Below are 22,187 nucleotides of genomic sequence, written 5' to 3'. Positions count from 1 at the left end.
CTGCTCAAACATCTTAACTAGCAAGACCCCCTTGATCGCACGGAGTTTGAGTAGGCGATTTCCATCCTTCTTGGTTGACAGCTCCATGTAGAACCCATCACTCGCATAACGGACCGCATGGACATCCATGTCCTACGCCCTTACCTTAAAGCTAAGCATTGCCAGTGGCAAGAACACCCACCAAGGGTGCACGAAGGATACCACTGGCCACCCACCACTACTCCACATCATGTTCGACTTCATGGGCAAGAAGCCGGCCTCGAGGTGCCCTTTCCTCTTCAAATGCTTCGTCTAGAACACTTATTGCAATGTGTCCCACACACTCCGCATATATATCAGCCCGAACTACGTCCCTATACAAAGACGATGGACATGGAATTTTTTTCCACCATGGAATTTCAACTTCCCTTGGTTTGCTCCTCCGATGGTGCAACAACCATGTACTAAAGATACGATGATCCGGCGCTTCAACAAATTCATGTCCCGCTATACGATCAAGTCCTAGACCAAGCCTTGATCGCAACATGATCCACTTGATCATCACGTTGCTGGAGTCATTTCCAGATTGGGACCATTACCATGTGAAGGCGCGCAGGGTTTAGCCTTTGACATCAACAAAGGCCCAACCCTCAAGTAGATTTTTGGCTACTACGAGCGGATCATGTGAATGCATGTTGCAGACCTTTGAAGACATGATGGAGATGACCTTTTGGACTAGCTATAAGGTCTTCCATCAAGCCCCCTTACACCGTGACTTCATCAAAACTTACTCGATTTACTACAGATAGATCTGGCCAACTCTGAGGATGGACTTGCATTAGGGAGGGGTGTAACGCCTCCGCTACGGCTGCGTCTTCCTCAAGCCGCCATAGCCTAGGCGTGGAGAAGAAGAGAGGGTGGAAGTCGGTTCACCTCCCAACCATATAATGACGAGTTAGGGTTTCTCGTTGGGTTTTATACCAAAACCCTGGCCTGTGTCCACACCTCCTAGCCCGGTCGCCCATCTTACTTAAGAGCCGTGTACTTTCCCACTTTCCGTTGGGAATCTCTAATGGATGCAGTAACCCGCCAGCTTTAAGACGTTCTGCTTTGTTCACTTGACACTTCTGACACTGCAGAACATAGTCAGTAACATCCTTGTGAAGTCCAGGCCAATAGAAATGCTTTCTTACGAGAGCATACGTTTTGCGAATGCCCACATGACCTGCACTTGGACTATCATGACACTCAAAAAGAATTTGGCGCCTAGTGTCTAAGTCCAATGGAACACAAACTCTCCCCTTGTGGAGTAAGTATCCATCATCGATGGAAAAGTTTTTCCATTGCTGTAGTTCATCTTGTGATAAAGAAGAACCATGTGTGGAAGAACTGGGAACACTACCGTTTGAGTGAGAGGGACCCCTCATTTGAACATGATTCCACACCTTTGAGTATGTTGAATCCTGCTTGCATTTGCCTCGTAAAGATTCTAACAATTCGCTTTTCAACTCTGTGAATAACAGCGAATTAATCTCTGGCATACGACTCAAAGCATCAGCTACAATATTGTAACGTCCTTTGCGATAGCGTAGCTTGCAATCATACTCTTGAAGGATCTCAGCCCATCTGGCCTTTCGACCCTGCAAATCTGTTTGGTTCATAAACCACTTTATGCTTTCGTGATCAAAAACAATCTCAAATTGCGCACCATATAAGTAATGTCGCCATTTTCGTAAGGCATATATGATGGCAAAGAGCTCACGCTCATAAGCTGAGTAGTTTTGTTGAGCACGATTGAGCTTCTTGCTCTCATAGGCAACAGGATGAATGAGAACCGCACCCACTGCCTTAGCACTGGCATCCGTTTCAATCACAAATGGTCTTTGAGGATCCACAATTGCCAAGATGGGAGCCGTAGCCAAAGCAACTTTAAGCTTATCAAAGCTACGTTGTTGCTCCTCACACCATTGAAAGGTAATTGCCGCACCTTTCAATTGATCAGTCATGGGAGCGGCAATCTTTGCATAACCGTTCACATATTTGCGATAAAATCCTGCCATTCCCAAGAAGATTGGAAGTTCTTCCTTACTTCGAGGTGTTGGCCATCGCATAATAGCATCAACCTTACTAGCATCCATAGCAATTCCGTCTGCAGAAATTACATGACCTAGGTATTGTATGCTATCCTTGAGAAATTCGCACTTACTTTCTTTCGCGTAAAGTGCATTCTCACGTAGTAACTGAAAAACTTTTCGTAAGTGTTCCAAATGCTCTTCTAAAGTCGAACTATAGACCAAAATGTCATCAAGAAAGACAATGATAAATTTGCCTAAGTACAGCCTTAGTACGCTATCCATAAGCGTCATAAACGTTGCCGGGGCATTAGTAAGCCCAAACGGCATAACCAAAAACTCATAGTGTCCAAAGCGAGTCCGGAACGCAGTCTTGGTTATATCATCAGCGTTAATATGCACTTGATGATATCCTGAACGTAAATCAATTTTAGAAAAATACTTCGCACCTTTGAGTTGATCAAACAACTCATCTATCTTAGGTAGCGGGTATTTGTTCTTAATGGTTACCGCATTCAAGGAGCGATAATCCACACACATGCGCATGGATCCATCCTTTTTCTTCACCAAAAGAATGGGCGATGCCCATGGTGAAGCACTATGGCGAATGAAGCCCTTACTAAGGTAATCAGCAAGCTGACGTTCCACCTCAGCTGCTTCAGTCGCACTAAGCCTGTACGACGGCTTACTAATTGGTTTGGTGCCCGGAACGACATCAATGCGATGAGGCAAAGCTCGTTCGGGTGGCAAACCCTCTGGTAAATCATTAGGAAAAATATCTTTAAATTCTTGTAACAGTTGTTGCAAAGACAAAGCATTAACTGGTTGCTTAAGATTATTTAAAGAGATTTTAGAAGAAGGTAAAGAGAAAGAAGGCATCGCTGAGGAAGATTCATTTGAAGAAGAAACATCATGCACATCAAACCCACTAGTTTGAGACACACAATAATAAAAATAGACTTCTTCTATTTGATTACTATGCTCCAAAAAAGAGAGTTCGGCATTACATATGAGTGGTGTTGGGGGTACATCACGTTCCCCAATAAGTAAAACATGCTTACCATTGGCCTCAAACGTAAACGTATTATGTTCATAACTCCTTTTGAGTGATGACCCTAACCCATACAACCACTCCCGTCCTAAGATGACATCCGCACGAGACATATTCATCACTTGGAAGTCAAGAACCATAGTGTGTTCTTGCACAAACACAGGCACTTGCCGTACTAGAGTATCCCACACATCGTGATCATCCCCCTGAATGGTGGACACCACATAACGATGAAAACTCTTTGTCTCCGGCAACTTTAATTTCTTAACTAATGCATAGTTCAAGAAATTATGCATGGCACCATCATCAATGAGAATACGTACTCAATGACCATAAATGGAGCCATGCATACGGACCAAATCGTGTGGTCCAACTGTCTCTTGCCACATAGATGCAGTGAGATTACACTCATGCAACTCGGCAGTGTGCGAAACCTCTACCGCAGAATACTTAGGATCAGCATCCAAGGGAAGCATTTGCACCATGTGTACAGCCTTCTCCTTGACCTTATCCTTATTCTTGCGAGGCAACTATGGACAATTTTTCTTCTCATGATCACTACCTAAGCAATGATAACATAGTTTCTCCTTCTTGGCCCGTTCATAGTCTTGTGGAGACAACGGACCACTTGACCCTTTAGACTTCTTTGTGTTTTCAGTAGAATTGCTGGCAAGTTTACGCTTATTAGCATTAAATTGCGAGCCATCGAATTTAGCCGGTCTATCCATGCCCTTCTTATCCATGGTGTCATCAAAGATAAGGGCACTTTGGATAGCCGCTTCCAAAGTTTTAGGATATTGGGTTTTAACCTTTGCCTGATATTCTTTATCAAGGCCTCTAACAAACCCACGAACCTTTTGAAAGTCGTCCAAACCGTCTAGCTTGACAATGACTTCACGGTATTTGGACACATACTGATTAAGTGTAAGACCTTCCATCTTGCACTTGTCCCAGGCTGTCCAACTCCGATCTTTCTCGTTTTGCGGTAAGAACTCCTTTTTAAAAGCTGCCGCAAACTCCTCCCAAGTCTTAGGGCGAGTTTCAATAGGTAGACTCATCCACCACTTGTAGGCTTTACCTTCAAGTGTGAGACTCGTCTCAGTGACCATAACAGCAGCGGGAGTGCGGCGTAAGCGATGCAAGTCCGTCCACTTGTGTAAAAATGTATGGACCGCATCCTTGTTACGATCACGCTCCTCTCCCTTAAACACAGGCGGCTTCACGTTTTTCAACATAGCCCCTTCCTGCGTTGCAGATGGTGCAATAGATTCTAGTGTAGGATTTGGAACAAGAGGAGGCATAACTATCGGAATAGGCCCTCCACTTGCCGCCGATCCACTTGCAAAACGTGCCATAAATTCAGTAAAAAGCGTGCTCATGTTTGTGAGATTGGTATTGACATTTGTTATAGTGCGCTCAAGTGCAACTACCCTTGAAGTGAGACGCCCAAACTCTACCGTGTCTACCAAACCATAATCATCTATTGGACTCGCACCCCCTTCGGCATCGGTCATGTTGTCATCCCGATCAGGCGCAACGGCCTGTCGCGAATCACCCACACCACCACCCAAAGGGTGTGCCTCACTAACATCATGCATATCATTCTCAAAATCGAAGTGAACATGAGACGGTTCCGCTGAGGCCATGGTATGCACGTGCTTACAAATAGAGAACGGATTACCTTCAAAAGTGAACTCCAATTGAAGCGTCGTAGAAGAATTCCTTTTGCATGCACGGAAATCGAGAAGAAATCACCATTTGAGTCGTCAATCAACACATGCATGCAAAAAAGTGTGTTGCATGTAGCATGTCGTTGAAGATCCGTCCACCAAAAACTTCCAAACTTGGAGCATAGAAAACTCCTCTCACAAATTGGGAAAGAAGGAAAGTTGAAGGTGAAAAGGTCACTTTCCTTGTAGTTTGTGTCCTCCCTTTTGAAAGAATAAGTAGAGCTCTTTTGAAGAGAATAACAACACAAGTGAAAAGGTGAAGTGGCTAGCACACTTGTTGCCTTGGAGCTTGAGGTTGTGGGTTCAAAACCCCACTCCTTGGATGGTGAAGCCTCCCCCTTGTGCCACTCAAGTAAGGGAGAATTCTCGCGCGCTCGCCAACGATCGCTCACCGATCGCCTTCTAGGACTGCCGATCTGCCTTGGTCGCCGCCTTAGGTGGCCGTCTGGTAGGGCCGTATGGACGACGGGTAGGCGGCGGGGGACGCTCGCTGTGGGGGCTATTCACGCAGGCGCGCGTAGGCTGCGGCTGCGCTCGTGGAGGTCACCGTACGGGCGGCTGCGCTCGTTTCTTTTGCTGCGGCATCGAGCTCTTTCTCGTGCAGGTCACGCTGCCGGCCGCTGGCTCTGATACCAGTGTAACGCCTCCTACGGCTGCGTCTTCCTCAAGCCGCCATAGCCTAGGCATGGAGAAGAAGAGAGGGTGGAAGTCGGTTCACCTCCCAACCATATAATGACGAGTTAGGGTTTCTCGTTGGGTTTTATACCAAAACCCTGGCCTGTGTCCACACCTCCTAGCCCGGCCGCCCATCTTACTTAAGAGCCGTGCTAACTTAGATGTGTACACACATCGACCAAACCCTAATGCCCATTAACCCCCCTGAACCCCGCTAGCACTAATAATACTCTCGAGACTCCGAAAGCTATTAACTTATGCTAGGGTTCGACTTCCGTAGGACCATAGTCCTGACAAGGGGGTATGTTAACCACTCTGGTTAACATTACCTTTTGCATGGCTACACTCTTTGTAATCCATCTTTTGTAACTATGCAATACACTTATTATATAATAGACATGGGATGACGGAGCTTATAGCTTGTGTAATGCCGGTCATAAAGGAATAGTTATACATAGAGCTAGAGAGACTAGGAAAACTAGTTTTGGGTCCCCAATTGTAAATTAGCGGCCGGCCATTGTAGCTATGAGCTCTTGTCATTTTATGGAATATGAAAAGGGACAATCCCATTGGTCACATTTGATCTTGCCTCTTTTTTCTCTCTCACATTTGAGCTTGTAAATGTATGTTAGTTTGTCTTTGCTTGTTTGTCTTTGCTTGTTTGCATGATTGATTGCCGGTGTATGTAAGTAGGGATTGTAATGCTCTCATTTCTCTTCTTCTCTACCTTCTCTTTCCTATCTAACAAGTTCCTTTTGCATGCTTGTTGCATGAGGTGAAGGTTGAGCTCTCCATAGCTCCCTCCTTCTTGCTCACTACTTATCCATTGAATCTCTTCTTGGGTGACACAAGAAGAGGTGGAGTGATCCCCTAGAGGCTGCACATCAAGGAGTTAAGTGCAACTCTCCGGACTTGACCCTTGCATGTGTCTCTCTTCTCTTCTCTTTCCCTCTTAAGTGCAAGGTATCATGTTATCCTTAACATCTTTGATAATAGCTCAGCATCTCTAGATCCTCGCCATCAACTACCACTCCTATCAACACAGGATCCCAGTTCCATGAGCTACAATGACAGAAGAATAAAACCCACAAAAAGAAAACGAGAGAACACCGCAACCCAATAACTCAACATCCACAGGAGCCAAGATACCCATTACGATGTCTTGCCAAAGATGCTAGAGCATCATGTACATCACCATCTACATACAACATCTTAGAGTGCAAGTAATTTCCATGCACGTTTCCTCCTTGTCTCTCCGGAATTCCCCCCTCACCACTTGCTTTTTACTAGCACCATTGTTTTCCTAAACCCTCCTTAAGAATTCCACCTACCACTTGGATATTAGTCATTAAGTATTCTATGGTATTATACTCATTCAAGTACTTTGAGTTCTCTAATGAGGATATCCCATGAAAAGGTGATAAAATAGAAAAAACACCAAAAATAAAATAACGAGTACTATGGGCACATACAAGAAAGTGAATTCATAAGAGCCCATCAGACTAGCTAGATACTTAATCACCAGTACGCCACTAACTTCTTTCCATCTTACTAATGTCCCCCACTTCCCAACATGCCTCGACGACCTCTCACCAATCACGAGGACATGATCAAGTCTAGGAAGGGAAGTATGTTAACCATATATTGGTTAACACATTCCTACAAGACAACTATGTCTAGAAACTTATGTAATGGGCATTGGCACTATATTGTAAATCCCCTCATTTAATGAGGGAAACTCCCTAAAGACACTGCCAAGTATTGAGATTTGAAGGACAGACAAGAGGATCTTGGTCAATTGGCCAAGTCGTAGAGAAAAGCCTTGTAATTATGTTTTGGGTGCCCCGGGTCCCTTACTCCGTGGGGGTGACCTAGTGGAAAAAGGCTTGGAACTATAAAAGCCAATTTCTCTTGTTTGTAACTCACTCTCCCATTTGTGCAATAGAAGTGGAGTGTTCTCTCTCCCTCTCTCTTGCAACTCTAATCTAGCATGTGTGGTGTGCTTAGGGTTAGGGTTTAGGAGTGATTAGTGCTAATCACTTGTTCTCTCATGCTTCCCTCTTGCTTCTTCTCTCCCTCTTGCTTGAGTGATTAGGATACCATCATGAGCATATTCCATGGAGATCCCACACAATATTTGTGAGAGAGGTTCCACCACCCATTTGGATTAGAGAGAAACTGCCTCGATGTGACAACAAGTGCGGGAGGACGACAATGTGACGAGCAGCTATGGTGGAGCTCTTAAGCATGGCTCCAGCTTGGCAAATTGAAAACTTCCCATGACACGTTAAGGTAAACTTAACAACTTTCTTTAGTTTATGTGCATGAGTAGGTGCATGCTATAAAACTGGAAGATGGCAGGGCTGCTAGTAATGGGGCTTCCCCTAGTGCAACCGTGTGACACACTATGTGACTATATAGGATGATGACTCAAGATGAGGATGTGGAGGTTTCTCATGTTGAGCTAGAGGAGGAAATGGTGCATGGAGTGAAGGAGAAGAAGGCATCCAGGGAAAACAAGATCTCCTCAAACTATTAAAGTTATAGGAAACGAAATTGACCAACATAACAATAGTATCAAGACAAAGTAGATGAAAAACAACAAGGTGTACCTTATGGTGGCGAGTCATATGCAGTCAAAGAAATTGAAGAAACTATAAAGAAGAAGAAGCTACAGTCCCACCTACAGCCGTGCAAAGAAGAAGATAACTGTATCCATACAACTGGAGATGGAGTGGAAGAAGAAGATAAAGAAGGTCATCCCTGTGCTTATTGTCCATGGAAAAGATCAAGAAGAAGGTCATTTTGAGACTGCCACCTCCCTGCGCTACAAGAAGACGAAGATGGCACTAATGCTTACAACATGGTTGTGCTCCAAAGAAGGTGATTTGCTACAGTTCATGGAGAGAAAGGAGAACAAGAAGGTCTCTTGCATAGTCATCCATGAGCACCTACCAAATGAATTTGCTAACACCACCCAACGGTTGTTAAAAAAAATGATGAGGTTTTAAAATTAAACCTTAATTTAATTAAGATTTACAACAAGAAGAATGTGGTGTAAATGGTCTTACATAAGTAGCACTTCACACACAAAGTATTTCAAAGCTACAATTTAGTTTTTTTCTTTCCAATTAGAGACTTTAGAATTTTTTCCTTCCAATCCATGCTCTTTACCAAAAATTTCATGCCCACTCATATCAAGAACCCATATTAGTTTTAGGTTTTTCTTTTTTACATAATAAATTCTCTTTCCTCTTCAAAGTTGGGAATTCACACACATTTTTTCGGGTGGAGAACTTCATGATGGATCTTTTGTGAGGTTGTACTTCATGAATAACCTTTTGGGGAAATTTCAACCATGGTTCAACTCATGTTTTGCTTATAGAGTTTCATGATGGTGGTTTCATGCCTTCTATGTTGAGATTGTGGGTGCACTTGTGGATATTTGGAGGGATGTTTTGCCTTTTTCTTTTCAAGTCAAAGTGGCAAAATTTTTATGAGGTATTGGTGATGAAGAAGAAGTTAAAGTTGAGATGTGTGAGGTGTGAAGTGTGAAGCATGAAGAGTGAAGAGTGAAGCGTGAAGAGTGAAGAGTGAGAAGAGTTTTTGTTTGTGAGAAATGAAGAAAAGTGAAGTAAAGTGGAGTGTTCAAGATGAAAAGTTCTTCATCGACATGAGGTGCTTATTCCAAGGCAAAGTGGTTTTTCCAAGTGCAAGGACGCTTAAAAATTATGTGGAGGAGGAATGTTAACCCTCAAATTTATGCTAAATTTAGCTCATTTTTATGGTCTACATCGACACATTTTTAGCATAGTGGCTATTAAAAACATTTATTTTATGTTCTTTTCAATGTAAAATCAAATGTAAATTGACATGGCTATTTAGCGGGTCCGCACAAATTGTAAAATCCATAGTCAATAAAATATATTTGTGTGTAAGTTTTCAACTTTTGGAAGGTTGGGGGATACTTTTTAGTTCTTTAGTTGCAAAATGAAAGGTATTTGGACCTTAGGCCAAAATATGTACTCGATTTTTAATAATATCAAGAAAAGAAAAAGAAGAAAGTTGGTTGAGGAGGTTATGCACGCACGACTCCTTTATTATGTGCATGCTTCTTTCTTCTTTCTCTCTCTTGGTTGGCACAACCCTTGCTCTCCTTTATTTGTTATTTTCTTGTTTCTTGCATCTATGGAAGAAGAAGGAGAGAGTTAGGATGGTGAGGATTATGACATCTCGTGTGCTTTTGTTCTTATGAGTGAGGGGGCTATTTTCTTGGCATGGTGAGGGGCTAAGCCGTAAGCATAGATTTTGCTACCTTGGTACCCTAGTTGTGTGTCATTTGTGGGACATGGGTGAGAGTTGTTCAGCATCCACATCACTATCCATATCTAACACATCACAAGACAAACCTATAGATTCCACACTAGCATCCTCTAATGAAGCAACCCCCAACTCAGGTCCCTATGATATCTCCAACAAACGAGGGACCACTTTCCCCTCCATAGTAGACTCACAACCCTCTGGAGTAATCCTTCATCACTTTTCCAACATCTAATTCCTCCAACTCTAAGTCTACAACCATACAACCTGCACTTTCTATAACTTCACAAACACACTAATCCAATTCCTTTGCATCCACTGACACATCACTCATACAGTGATCCACAACATGCACACTACTACTAGCATGGTACACATCAGGAAAAACAAATGTATCAACTCTACCTGGCATAGTGGGTGGCATATACAAACCAGTTCTCCATCTCATCTTCCTCTCTTTGTACATGGCAATCTTCACAACTTCTATAAATGTGTGTGGGTTTTTCAACTCCACCTTCTCCTTGATCCTTTTAACCAACACTTCAATAAACATGTCCTTCTTCAGAAAGTTGGGAGGAACTTGGTTCTCCTCCAAAGTCTTGAGTATCTTCCTCTCCACCTTCTCCTTGATCCTTTTAACCAACACTTCAATAAACATGTCCTTCTTTAGAAAGTTGGGAGGAACCTGGTTCTCCTCCAAAGTCTTGAGTATCTTCCTCCATACATCTTCAAACCTACTAACAAAGGTTGCCATCTCTTTATCCTCTCCCTATTCAACCTGTTTAGCTTTCTTCATAAGTACTCAAGAGTATCTACTTTCTCATATCTTCCTTTTAGGGCCTCCCTAGCTTCCCTTTTCATCCTCTGAAGCTACATCCTCAAACCACTCCCTGGCTAGTCCTTCTGATAACAAAGCCACTATCTTTAGCTTGTAAGCACGCATCATCATCCTTGTTATTCCTCAAACCTGTTAGCTCAACCCTCCTTAGAAACTAAGAGACATCTTCTCCCTTCTCTCCTCTAAATACATCATATTCAAAACCATCCATAGGTTCTGAGTTAATCCATAAGTACATTCAAACCTGCATAACAAAGCCTTTAACAAAGCTCCCCAATCCTCAGTGGGGAACCAAAACATGTGAGACTTGACCTTCAATCTGAAATGGCTCAATAGCTAGCCAAGCTTCACTGTAATCCACCAGTGGGGCAACACAAAACCACCAACATTAGCACAATCCTCTCTCTCTCCTCAATTTGCAAAACAACTCTCCCTGGATTTCAAAGAAACTTGTATAATTGAAACTTTATGATAGTGGATCAAGACCGAATACTTTTCAATTAAGTTTGGTACAATACTAGAATCAAGTTAATTAAGCTGAAGTTGTCTTCATTTATGCTTTGAAGCTACAATGGCTAACAAGCCACAATTGAAATTACAATTGAGATCTTCTTCATCACAAAGATTAAAATGCAGGACCTCTTCTGGTAGATGTGGGAGCAAGTGAAAGTTGTCCATCCGTTTGGGAAGCTTCAGTAGCATGAACCATTAATACTCAATACTCCTCAAGGAGCGAAGCACCTCGAAGGTGAACCCAACAAAAACAATGCCTTGGATATGTGGTTCAAGAGCTAGAGACAAAATCATAGTAGTTGTCTTGATCTTCTCTAAACAAACTATCATAGTAGGAATAAGATCAAATGTGTGTGATACTTGTGTTAATCTCAAACTGATCTCAAACCCACCTAGACCATAAAATCAATCAAAGTAGAACAACTTTTGAACTCACTCTAACTTGGGGCAACACATGCCAACTTTCCAAGAAAACCCACTCAACTTCCCCCTGTATCACTCTCACACAAGGGTACAATGATTTTTACAAAGTGACAAAAAGGTTATACAATGATCATTATGTATGGTTTCCACAACTCATAGACTTTCTTAAAAACTGATTGACAACAAGATACCACCACATATTTACAACACAAGAAATCTGGTACAAAGCTTGGGATCATACATATAGACTTATCACCATATTGACAAGGTCAACACATAACCCTTCTCCACAATGACTTTGGTACTTCAAAATTAAGGTATCAAGATAGGAAAATAGGTGTTTACTTGCCCACACCAACTCATAGTAATAGCCTTAGTAGCAATAGAAGAAGCTCATGAGACACCTTCACCTCCACTTGGTCCTTCAGGTTGAAAAGAGATCCAATTCACCCAGTTGAAAAAGCTTTAGAAGACCTTCAGATGGATACTTCATAAGTCCTCCACTCCACTTGTCTTGTATGAACCCACCAAAGACCACCAAGATGCCCCAATATCAAGACTCCCACCCCTAGCTTGCACACTCTTTCTCTCTCTCAATTAGTTAACAACAACAACTACCAATCCACCTCCTTTATCTACTCTTTACTTGCTTCAATGACCTAATGTGAGCAACACCTCCTTGTCAAGTACATGTTATCTTCAAAGAGATTAAGCATAAGCTTCTGAAATGAAACACATGAGGCCAAGAACTGAAGTATACTCAGCCTTCTACTTAGCAAATCTATATCAAACAGCTCCTTCTCTTACACGTCCAAAGGAAACTTCTCCCTTGAAGCTTCTATGGCACACCTTTCAGCAAAATGAACTAATTATCCAATAGCAAGCAAGCTTCTCCACATATTTTTGAATTAGAGGACATGATTTTGATGAACATCACATCAGAATGAAAACCATAGCATAACAATATCTCCTTGGCCAGCCTCTCCTTCTCATGCATGACAAGGCATTTCTCCTCTACTTGTGAACCGCCATCTGCAGTCTTCTGCTCTCTCCCCCATAGTCAGAAACAACTCCTCAAGGTCTTCATCTTCTCTCTCTCAAATTAAAATGGTCTCCTCACGGCACCGGCCTATTGTCTCACAAACCCTCCTTGGCTTTTTTATAGTTGTTGGCTACTACCTGCAACTTCTACTCATACACACACAAAGAGACTCAAGAGCATTGTAAAGCACCCCAAACTTAAACTCACTCCATGATTTTATGGGCCATTCAAGATTCTTGAGAAAATTAATGAAAATGCATTCTGATTAGAAATTCCCTCTTATTATCATATACAACTCTTTTCATATCAATTTACTATGCCTATTTAAGAAAACTCTTCTAGTTTACCTTGTTCTAGATGACCCACCCCTTTTAACAAGAGTCTAAAATTTTAGTCCCTAAATCAGTCATTTGCCATGACCAAAACCACAACCCATATTGGTACTATTTATCATTGCTACTTAAGTACAAAAAAACACTCTATTTATCATTGCTACTTGATTAAGTATAAAAAACACTCTATTAAGGAAGAAGAGTGGCTTCGAGAATCATCATTATCCCCCTATCATGCCCTGATTACTACTTCTCATTCATAATTTTCTTGATTCCAGTTTCAAGCATACAGACTCACCGATTGTGGTAGTACACTATGTACATAGACTCGCCGATTGAGGCAGTGTACATATATCCACTCGTATGTGTAGACTTGCCAATTATGGGGCAACACACTATCAAGACCGTTGTGTGAAGACTCCCTAATTAAAGTAACACATGTTATGGGAAGAAGACTTATCGATTGAGGCATCTTCCTAAGTTCATGATTAACTGAGAATAGTTGCATTTCAACCCCGGGGCATGTTATGCAATGAAAATTACCAAATTTATTGAAATAGTATTTTTGTGATGTGTTTCATTTATCATTGATTATTTGCTGCATGGTTAATGACTTATCGGAAGGTATTGGTAGCACCATGTTAGGTAGATAGCCACTCGATATAATATTTGCATGTTTTATTAACAGATCAATGGTGGCAGGGTTAGTGTGGGTGACTCGATGAGTGTTGCACATTTTTGGTGACATTATATTTATGCAGATTTATGGCCGTTATTATTTTAGATTTATGGACATTATATACATGTGTGAACATTTATGTGCCATTATATTTTTGTAAGCAGATTTATGGCCGTTATTATTTTGGATAAATGGACATCATTATTTTGTAGCCAAATGGCAGCCTACATTTGTTCATATGTTTTATTTACCCTTAGTAGGTTTATACACCAATTTATTTAATGTTATATCAAGGTTCATGCATACAAGCTTAAACTTTTCTATTTTTAAGAACAAGGCCCAAAGTGGGGTGTAAAAACTATTTTTGGCTCATAAGTAATGCAAAAAGATATCTAAATACACTTTCTTAAAAGCATGAGCCATCAAGTAAGAGGGGGAGATTTAACTCGTTTTGGTGTCATGCATGTTCTTCTTCTTTTGTGTATTCTAGCAAGTTGGATATATTTATGCTATGGTTTTGAACAACCAATTACAGAGAGAAAGAGAGAGAGACATGGGGATTATTTTGTGTAAGAGGACCATCACCCTCTCACAACATGTGTAGGGAAGGCTACGTGGAGCTATACTATAGGCCTTGGGGAATAATCTTATCATTGGGTTAAAGAGTTTCATCTACATTAATACCTTGGGCTACAACATGGGGTTCTCAATCCTCATAAGATCTTCCTAATCTGTAACAAAGAGCTGCCCTAAAATATCTTCATTAGTATGATCTATATACAAGGTAGCAGGATGTGGTGTTACCTCAGTTTAGCTCTCCATAGTTGGCTTCAGTTGGGGGCGAGAGTCTCAGTGGTGGGAAAGTCAAATTAGAGATAAGAAGAAGCTATGTTAGTAGGTGGCTATGCAATATATGTTTTGAGCAAGTGTCCTACAAAGGCTTTGCATATAATTACACCTTTTGAAGCTTGGAATGGTAGAAAGCTCTCTATGGCACTTATGCATTTTTGGTTTTCCTGGTTATGTACTTGTGTCTAAGAAAATTTGTAGCAAGCTTGATGATAAGGCTATTAAATATATTTTTGTGGGATATAGCTTGGAAAATAAAGGTTATCGTCTCTATCATCCTACTACCAACAAGTGAATTCTTGTGAGTAGACATGTTGTATTTGTGGAAGATGCAATTCAATCCTTGCTTTCGTGTAAAAAATAGTAAAATGTATATTCGCAGGACATATTTAACACTCTCCTTCCATTGTTCAATGCAAGACACATTGTTCGCAAGACATATTTGACACTCTCATTCCATTTTTCAATGCAGGACACATTGATGTAGAGCATTTGGATACTTGAAAGAATGCTAAAAATCAGTCCACATAGGTTACAAAATAACATGCTTTTTAGCCCACAGATTAGCCTATTGATGAGGTAAATGTGGATGATACAGTTGTGATGATGAGGAAAGAAGGGAAATTAAGGAGTCAAAAAATATGCCAAAATGGCTAGTGAAAACACTACGTGACAGAAAATTGGCCACTCCTTTGCCTAGAAAAACACATGTAGATTCTCATGATGCATCTCATGTTGATGTAGGTCATGCTCTTATTGCCATTTTATGTAATAAAGAGGAACCTATCTCCTTTGATGAAGAAAAGGAATCAAAACAATGGATGAGCGCTCTGAAATCTGAATATGATGCTTTACTAAAAAATGATACTTGGGAGTTGTTTGATTTGCCTCATGGAAAGAAGGCCATTGGCACAAAATGGGTTTACAAGATTAAATGTAAATCTAATGGTAGTGTCGAGCGATACAAAGAAAGGCTTGTTATAAAGAGTTATGCACAAGAAAAAGGCATTGACTACGATGAGATCTTTGCACCCACATGTCATATGATTACCATGCAGAGTATTATCACATTAGTAGCACATAAAGGTTGGATGTACGCCAATTGGACATGAAAGCTATTTTTTTGAATGGGGATTTGCATGAGGAGTACTATGTATCTTAGTCTCATGGTTTTGTTTAGAAAGGTTAGGCTTCAAAAGTATGCAAATCGAAAAAATATTTGTATGGTCTTAAGTAGGCTCCCAAAGCATGGTATGAGAAGATACAAGAATACTTGGTTATATAAGGTTTTTGCAACAGTCTTACTAGCTATACCCTTTACATTAAGAGGACTAAAGATGAATTTTTGGTCACCATGTTGGAGCTTTCATGTTTATCTCGGATTTCCATTTGATCCAAGTGGCTATATTATTGACCTCATCTTCGATAGCATATCACCTTCTTTTCCATTTGACCTAGGTGGAGATCATGCGACTTTTGCATCATTGACATCACGCGACTCATATTTTTTGGCATCTATTTGCTATGACACATTGACACTTATTCATGATTTTGGCCTTTGTACATAGCCTTCTATATGTTTCTTTTGTGTGTCTTCTGTGCATGACCACCCTTTAATTTTGAGGAATAAATCATTGTAGAATGGTATGGTTTGTAACAAAGGGATTTTGAATGCACATACACATGGGGGATGGGTCTAGGCACATGGGGGCTCAGGGGCATTTACACATGTGGTGTTAGGGTATGTGGGCCTGTTGGGACTATAGCCCTAGGACTATTCATTAGAGCAACTTTAAGCTCCCTCTAAGGATTTCACATGAGAATATTCCTTTAAAATGGGGGCATGGAAAATTTTCAGCAAATCAACTCCAAATCTGTCGGAGTTTGCATTTTCAGAACCTACTCTCTGAGAGCTTTCCGATGATATATAGCATGATGGGGGTTGGACATGGTAAGGGAAAGATACCAAGAATATTCCTTTCTTCTCCCAAAAGGTTCACCTACATTAAGAAGAAAGGAATCTTCTCGATATCTTTCCTTTCCCTTCTAATGTCCAACCCCCATCATGCTATATATCATCAAAAAGCTCTCAAAGAGTAGGTCCTAAAAATGCAAACTCTGATAGATTTGGAGTTGATTTGCTGAAAATATTCCATGTCCCCATTTTTAAAGGAATATTCTTATGTGAAATCCTTAGAGGGCCCCAAAATGAGCTCAAACTTTTCCTAATGTGTAACCTTTTATGACCCTTTATGATCTTTTGACTATCATGTCATTTCTTGGAGCTTATGCTTCAATGGCTGATTCATGGTAGTCTTCCCATGTGTAGGCGGCTACTCTCTATGATGAGTAGCATATGTTTGTACCCTGTACTAAAATGAGTTCAACCCTAGATTCTGTTAAAACCCTAAGATCTCTCTAGATAATTGTTATGCAGCATAAACATGCATAAACGCATCCACCCGACCTCCCCCGAGCCCAAGGGATGCACACATGAATTATCATGAAGTACATCATACCTTTACCTTGATGTTCCATACCATCAAGAGGTATAACTCCAATCCAGTAGCATGTAGCTATAGTGTGAAATGGTAGGTGAGTAGATATAATTCTCTATACAAAAGGACATCATATCATAACCTAGCCTCAAGATAACATAGTCTTAGCCTCACCTGAGTGTGCCCCATGCCCCTATTATATAGGAGGGCCCTCAAGTGACTCTTGACTCTATATTTCCCATGTGTGACCCTTAGATGCCTGACCCTAACCTTAACCCTTAAGGTTAGTCCTAACCCATGCTCCACTAGAGCTTGTTCCCATGCTCCCATGCTCACAAGCCTAATGTGGGTTAGCCTCCTAGTATATGCACACATAATGTGCATATAACGTACTCCTCTCTCAAAACATTACACTCTTGTAATGAAAAGAAGGAGAACTATGCTGAACAATCTCAACCGACTCCCAAGTCGAAACCTCTATATCCCTATCTTTCCACCTAGTCTTAACCTCAGGGATTAGTCAACTACAAAGTTTCCTTTCCCTAAATTTGTTGAAATATACAAGTGAATAGGGTGTGTGCGAGAACAAGCCCTTGGTTAGAGGCTGTAAAAGAGAAGATGTAATTGTGAAAGAACCTGTGAAAAGGTGAGAAGAATCTACTGGGAGAGAATAATGGGTAGCATGAGGGAATTTAGGAGTGTGGAGTTATTCTGGGAGATATTCAGGGAAAAGAGAAGAGGTGGAGAGAATCAGGCAAAAGGTGGAGATATTCTGGGAGTGAATCATGGAGAAATCAATGGGATTTGATGCTTGATGTAAACTCTATAAATTGAGGCATAGCCCTAATGAGAATTTGCTGGTTTTTGAGTATCCATGCCTACATTAATCTATTTGCTAATTATTCACTAATTATGTCTACATTAATCATTTGCTAATCACTTTATTAATGATGTTGATTCTAGTGTTTGATCCACCATAGCTCATCATTATGCTCAAATTTCAACATGGTATCAGAGCCATGCCTAGAATCAATTAGATTTATGAGCCCATTAGTTAATTAATTAGGATTAGTAGATAATTACAAAAAATCAAATTTTTAGTGAGTTTTCACTTCTCCCCTTCACCCCCAGCCAGTGGAGGATCTCTAGCACCTTGCACACATAGAATTAGGGCATAAGCTTCTAACACAAGCTAGCTAACCCATAGGAGCTCCAGCCCATCGAATCAGAAGCGCAAACCGCCCACGGAAGCTCCCGATTTTCGCTGATTAAAAAGCTACGTTTTTCTGAGATGATTTGGTGATTTCTACTTCCACAGATCAAAGGTCTCTAATTCCTCTTAGCCCAAGGGGTAATCAAGCATGTACTACAAGCTGGTGAAGACAGAATTCAGTTTCATCAAGTCTACAGTGAGATCCAAGCTCTTCATCAAATCTGCAGAGCAGGTGACTTTGGTAAAACAGAGATTAAGCTTTCATTATTTGGTCAAATCTTGTGTTTCTTGGCTTAATCCTCTACTAGACTCATTGCTATTGATGCCTTTGAAAGCATTTGAGCTCATTTGAAGTCTAAGGCACCAGATCTGGACTCCCCGTATACTCTGTTTTTTGCACAACAAAACAGAGCAGTAATTTGCTAATCAGTGATTCAGTGCTAATCACTGTACTTTGGTGCAATTGAGGGTTCAAATTAACCATTAGGTATCTGATACAGATCCCTATAACTTCAGATTTCAAATCGGAGTTGGTTTGATACTCCAACCATCCCGTACAAATTGGTTACCCTTAATTTAATGTAATTTCTGGGAAAATTGTGCTGATAAAATTGTGAAAATCATCATTTTGCATTTAACCCTTGGTTAATGCCTATAAATCTCACTCAAATTCAAGATTATTCACAGCCAGAGTTGCATTTGGAATGTGCATGAGAATGAATGCTGTACGCATTATGTATTGGGCACATTGCATCAGTGTAAAAATGGGAACAGACACTGCCCTTGTCCAGAATAAGGCAAGAGGTAAGACCTCCCGCATAAATTTGGGTTTGCATTGCATAATGATACAAAATAAACATAAAAAGCCCAAATGAACTGTCAGCAAAACATTGAAACATGTTGCTCACATGGAGCAAAATGACCTAACGGACAAGCTCATGGCCCCAGCCATGGAAGAAGAAGAATATCTCTTCCCAAGAAGAGGATCCACACCGAGAAGAAGATCTGAAGGAAGACATGGACACGAGAAGAGAAGCTGCCACAAGAAGAGAAGCTGCCCCAAGACGACTGAAAGAAGAGACGGACGCGTGGAGAGAAGCTGCCACCCCACGACAAGAAGACTGAAGAGAAGAGAAGATGTGAGGCTCCAAAGAGTGAGGAGCCATGTGAAAATCTCAGAGAGAGAGAGAGAGAGAGAGAGAGAGAGAGAGAGACCCCACAACCCAATGTAACCTGCCCCAATAAAGTAAAACCACCTCTGAGCCACCGATGATGTAGGCCACGTGGTAGATGTATGTGTGAGCACTTTAGTCAAGGTCGCGGGCACTTATAGTAGCCTTGGACACATAGAGAGAGAGAGTGTCAAGGACTATGGAGTTTAGGGACTTGAGGCACTGGTCGCGGACTGTCAAGTAAGAAAGAAACTTGATACAGGGTCCAAGTGTGCTGAGATAACTTGAGGGGAGGAGTAGACACTGGTCGCGGACTATCAAGTAAAGGAAGGCAAACTTGGTATAGGGTCTAGGTGTACTAGGATTATTCACTTGAGGGGAGGTGTTGAAATATACAAGTGAATAGGGTGTGTGCGGGAACAAGCCCTTGGTTAGAGGCTGTAAAAGAGAAGATGTAATTGTGAAAGAACCTGTGAAAAGGTGAGAAGAATCTACTGGGAGAGAATAATGGGTAGCATGAGGGAATTTAGGAGTGTGGAGTTATTCTGGGAGATATTCAGGGAAAAGAGAAGAGGTGGAGAGAATCAGGCAAAAGGTGGAGATATTCTGGGAGTGAATCATGGAGAAATCAATGGGATTTGATGCTTGATGTAAACTCTATAAATTGAGGCATAGCCCTAATGAGAATTTGCTGGTTTTTGAGTATCCATGTCTACATTAATCTATTTGCTAATTATTCACTAATTACATCTTAATCATTTGCTAATCACTTTATTAATGATGTTGATTCTAGTGTTTGATCCACCATAGCTCATCATTATGCTCAAATTTCAACAAAATTCAAGTACCTTATCAAGTTCATGTGGAACATAGGATAATTCTTCAACTTCAACGACTTCTTGAGGAGTAACTGTGTTATCCTCACCTCCCAGTTTCCCTTTCAATCTATTGATATGAAAGACTGGATGAACTCTAACAAATGGAGGTAGTTTAAGTTCATACGCAACCATGCCAATCCGATGTATAAATCGAAATGGACCACAATATCTAGGAGATAAATTCGAGCATTTCACCATTCTATCAGCATAGAATCGTGCCCTATCTTGAGCCCTCTTGATAGAATCCCGAGCTTCGGTTAGCATTTCTTGCATATCACATAAGAAATCCCTCCGATGCATCAAGCTCGATGTCCTTAAGATCAACATCAATAGGTGCCCTGGGTTGATACCCATACATAAGCATGAACGGACTAAAACCAATAGCCGTACGTTTAGAGCTTTTATAGGCAAATTCCATCATTAGAAGATACTTTTCCCAATTTGATGATTTTCCAAAGATATATGCACGAAATATATCCTCTACAATCGGATTCATATGCTTTGTTTGCCCATCAAACTATGGATGATCAGAGGAATTCATACTCAAAGTTGTTTCCTCGTTGTAAACCATTTAGAATAAAGTAGGAAAACATGGCATTATAACAGTAAGAACTAGGTATCCATCGGCAGCCCAATGTACCCACATTTGCTCATGGAATTATCGGCATCCTGAGTTACCCATATCAACATAGAGAGTCATCAACGTCTCAACACGATGAGTCACATATGTCCATCCGTAAACCATCAGATTGACTGTATAAATCACCTAAAGTACGAAACTAGGGAAAGAAATGCCAACAAAGGAAAAATCCAAATTTTCTTAATCCGAACACAACAAGATAAACTCGTTGAACTCTAAGGAAAGAGATTTCAACAAGTGAAAATGCCGACGAGATTACACTCATCAATACATACAGGCTATAGATAAAAGATGTTTATCGAGAGAATACCCACACAACAACTTTAAATGAATTCATAAAATGAGATTGTCTTTGAATGTTTTGAGGTCAACATGCAAGTAATGTTAGCAAAGCAACAATCTTGAGCCCAAATTATCTCATAAGATAATATATGTGAGGGATCGCTAGCGTCCCATACCACCATGATACCACCCATACATACCTTACCAATTTGAAACTCCCTAGTATGCTGTCTAGGAAATATGAATAAAATCCTGTATAAAAGGAATAAGATGGCCTTATCCCAAACTTTCACATACTAAAATCTGTCTCTATATACCTGAGACCACATCAAGGAATAACTCTTTCCGAGTACATCATTAGAAAAGAATTTGAATTAATGTCACCTTTCTAATGATAACTACCCAAAACATAATAAAGTTAGGGTAGAAAAATAACTCACCTAGATATATAAGCAACTAGGTATCCAAGTTGGAATATGTATAAAAGTACAAGGAACATAGTCCAAAATTATGTGCAAAAAACGAAGGCAAATGCTACTCTCTCAAAGTACATGAAATTATCCAAAAGATCAAAAGATCCTTATAAAACCATGGATAAAAGCATAAAAGCTCCTCGAATCCATGAAAACCATAGTTGATCATAAAAATCAATGCATGCCATCTAATGGTCATTAATCATGCCAAAAGAAGCATTAAAATTGGTGGCCAACACATCAATCCGAAGTATATGAATGTGGTGTCATTCAAGCAAAACTCCAAAGTAAGCAAGTGAAACACATGTGTGTAGCACTCATTAAAAACCCCTAAGCACAAGTGATCTAGGCAGAACCTGATGAGTCCAAATAAAACTTGGAAAATATCCAATCAAATCCACCAAAATATCCAATCAAATCCACCAAAATAAACAGATCAACTAACCCATGATAGAATTTGTCTTAGACTTAAGAAATTAAGCATAGACCACACTTAAAGCAAAAAAAAAAATATCATGAAAAAGTATC

This window comes from Cibotium barometz, chromosome 56, assembly GCF_041138505.1.
Source record: "Cibotium barometz isolate CiBa-2024 chromosome 56, ASM4113850v1, whole genome shotgun sequence".
NCBI lineage: Eukaryota > Viridiplantae > Streptophyta > Polypodiopsida > Cyatheales > Cibotiaceae > Cibotium > Cibotium barometz.
This window is presented reverse-complemented; position numbering follows the sequence as displayed.